Source organism: Apium graveolens, chromosome 8 (genome assembly GCF_009905375.1).
Source record: "Apium graveolens cultivar Ventura chromosome 8, ASM990537v1, whole genome shotgun sequence".
Lineage (NCBI taxonomy): Eukaryota > Viridiplantae > Streptophyta > Magnoliopsida > Apiales > Apiaceae > Apium > Apium graveolens.
The window spans coordinates 202,062,807-202,065,474 of record NC_133654.1 but is presented as its reverse complement, the minus strand read 5'-3'; the positions used below and the strand labels follow the sequence as shown (position 1 = coordinate 202,065,474).

General features: G+C 37.2%; 1 pseudogene; it reads left to right on the top strand.

Moving 5' to 3' along the window:
* The first annotated feature begins 479 nt into the window (after positions 1-479).
* Positions 480-1,625, top strand: LOC141680254 (heat shock 70 kDa protein 4-like; annotated as a pseudogene).
* The last annotated feature ends 1,043 nt before the right edge of the window (positions 1,626-2,668 follow it).

The window sequence follows — 2,668 nt, the reverse complement described above, 5'->3', positions numbered from 1 at the left end:
AGTTATGGAAAGGCAGGATGACTAGTCTTAAGTATCTTCGTGTGTGGAGGTGCCTTGCTAAGGTGCTTGTTCATGAACACAAGAGAAAGAAACTAGGCCTGAAAACTGTTGACTGTATCTTTCTGGGCTATCTTGAAACCACTACAACTATGAGATTTTTGGTATTAAAATCTAACATAGATGGTATAGTGGCAAATACGATAGTTGAATTTCGAGATGCTACATTCTTTGAGGATGTCTACCCTATGAAGACTGGAATCCCTGAAATGACTTCTGAGGAAGATCCTACTCACACATCGAGTTCTATTCTTGATCATGTGGAAAAGATGACAAATGTGAGGGCGGAACCTAGTAGTAGCTCTATTCCTAAGGAAGTAGAGGAACCAAGGAGAAGTAAGAGTGCAAAGGTAGTTAAGGACTTTGGAGGTGATTTTATCACTTATAATGTTGAGGACGAACCTTTAACTTTCCGACAAGCTATGGATTCTTCGGAGTCTAGGCATTGGAAGGGTGCTGTGAAGAGTGAAATTGACTCTATTATTTTTAATGGAACATGGGAGTTGGTTGATCTCCCTCCTGGGTGTTCTACTAACGGGTTCAAATGGGTATTTAAGAGGAATTTGAACCCTAACAACTCAATAGATAAGTACAAAGCTAGACTGGTAGGCAAGGGTTTTAAGCAGAAAGAACGAATTGATCTTGGTGGTGGTACTTTTGATGTTTCTCTACTTTATATTAAAATAAATAAATTTGAAGTAGTAGCTAGTGCAGGTGATAGTCACCTTGGAGGTGAAGACTTCAATAATTGTTTGTTGAACCATTTTGTGGAAGAATTCAACAGGAAGCACAAAAAGGATATTACTTACAAAGCCAAGTCTCTAAGAAGATTGAAAAATGCTTGTGAGAAGTCAAAGAGGTTTCTCTCTCAAAATACTGTAGCAACTATTGATATAGATTCCTTGTACGAGGGAGTGAATTACTCTGCCCATATAACGTGTGCCAAATTTGAGGATTTGAACTTGGATCTGTTTAAAAGTTGATTGGACACTGTGGCGAAGTGTCTAGAAGATGCAGATATGAGTAAGAGTAGAGTTGTTGATGTTGTTCTTATGGGAGGATCAAGTAGAATTCCTAAAGTGCAGCAACTATTGCAAGATTTTTTTGATGGAAAAGTGCTCTACATGAGTATGAATCCAGACGAGGTTGTTGCTTACGATGCAGCTGTACAAGCTGCTATACTGAGTGGTGCAGGTAATGTTGATATTAGGGATTTAGTATTGCTTGATGCCACTCCTTTGTCACTTGGGGTTCAGCTAATCGGTAATGTGATGAGTGTTGTTATTCCAAGGAACACAAGAATTCTTACAAGCAGAAAAAGAATATACTTTACAACCGAGGATGATCAGACTGGAATTGGGTTTCCGATTTATGAGGGTGAGAGATCGAGATCAATAGATAACAACTTATTGGGTAGAATACATCTTGATGGCCTCCCTCCCGCTCCAAGGCGTGAAGTTAAATTTGCAGTTACATTTAACATTGATGCAAATGGGATTTTATATGTCAGTGGTGCTGAGTGTCAGATTTCTGGGAGGAATGTTGGGTATAATTCTAAATTGAACTAACACTACGCGCAACAATGGGACAATTATAGAAAACAAATTAACAAGAACATGCAAATTCAACCAAGTAACGAAACAAACATGAAGGCACAAATAATCTATAATTAGAGACCGAATTGACAAGAAATTAGAGAAAATCACTTAGCTCTATGAAGTTTTATCATAATTAGAGAATCAGCTGAGTCAAAAAGCCCTCGAAAAGACTTGACTGTTCTTGAAGAGATTATTGCCCCACTTACACTGTGATGGGTTGCCGTAATATCACTTACACGATAAAACAGCTCAGAGCGATTCGTTCAGATAAACGAGAAGGCTCAACAACGAACATCACCTCAATTCACCAAGAAAATCAATGAATATATGTATGTATATGTGGGAGAGAGCCATAGAGATGATGTTCTAGGGTTTCTTTCTATTTTCCCCAATCTATCTCCCTCTCAAAATTTTCATACACTTCAACTTTTCCTCTTCTCTACAAAAGTAACGTATGTAATCTGATCTATTATATATTGTATAAGAGTCTAATTATTATTATTATTAAAATAATAATAATCCTCACTTAAATATTAATATATGATATACTTATTTATACAAAACATATTTATATAGTTTTAGCACTTGGCTTCCAGTTCAGGCCCTGAGCATAAGCCTCAGACCCTAAACAAACCAAAACTTTTCAGCACCTCAGGACCTGAACATCTAGCCTCAGGCCCTGAACATTGCAGAAATGTTTTCAACATAAAATCAGGTCCCGAGCTTCCAACCTCAGGTCCTGAATATTGCAGAAACTTATTTCAGTACATCATCAAGCCCTGAACCTCTAGCCTCAGGTCCTGAACATTGCATAAATTTCATAATATGCTTCTCAGCTAAAACCGAAATAACTCTTATACAAATAAGCATTGTTGCTCTTATTTCTACATGGATTTCACTAAGAAAATGTCTTAGATCCAAATATGAAAGTTTACGTCCTTATAGCAAGGAACAACCTCCCCTTATTATTAACCGAAAATTACATCAAGAAGACATATTACATGTGTCCTCAA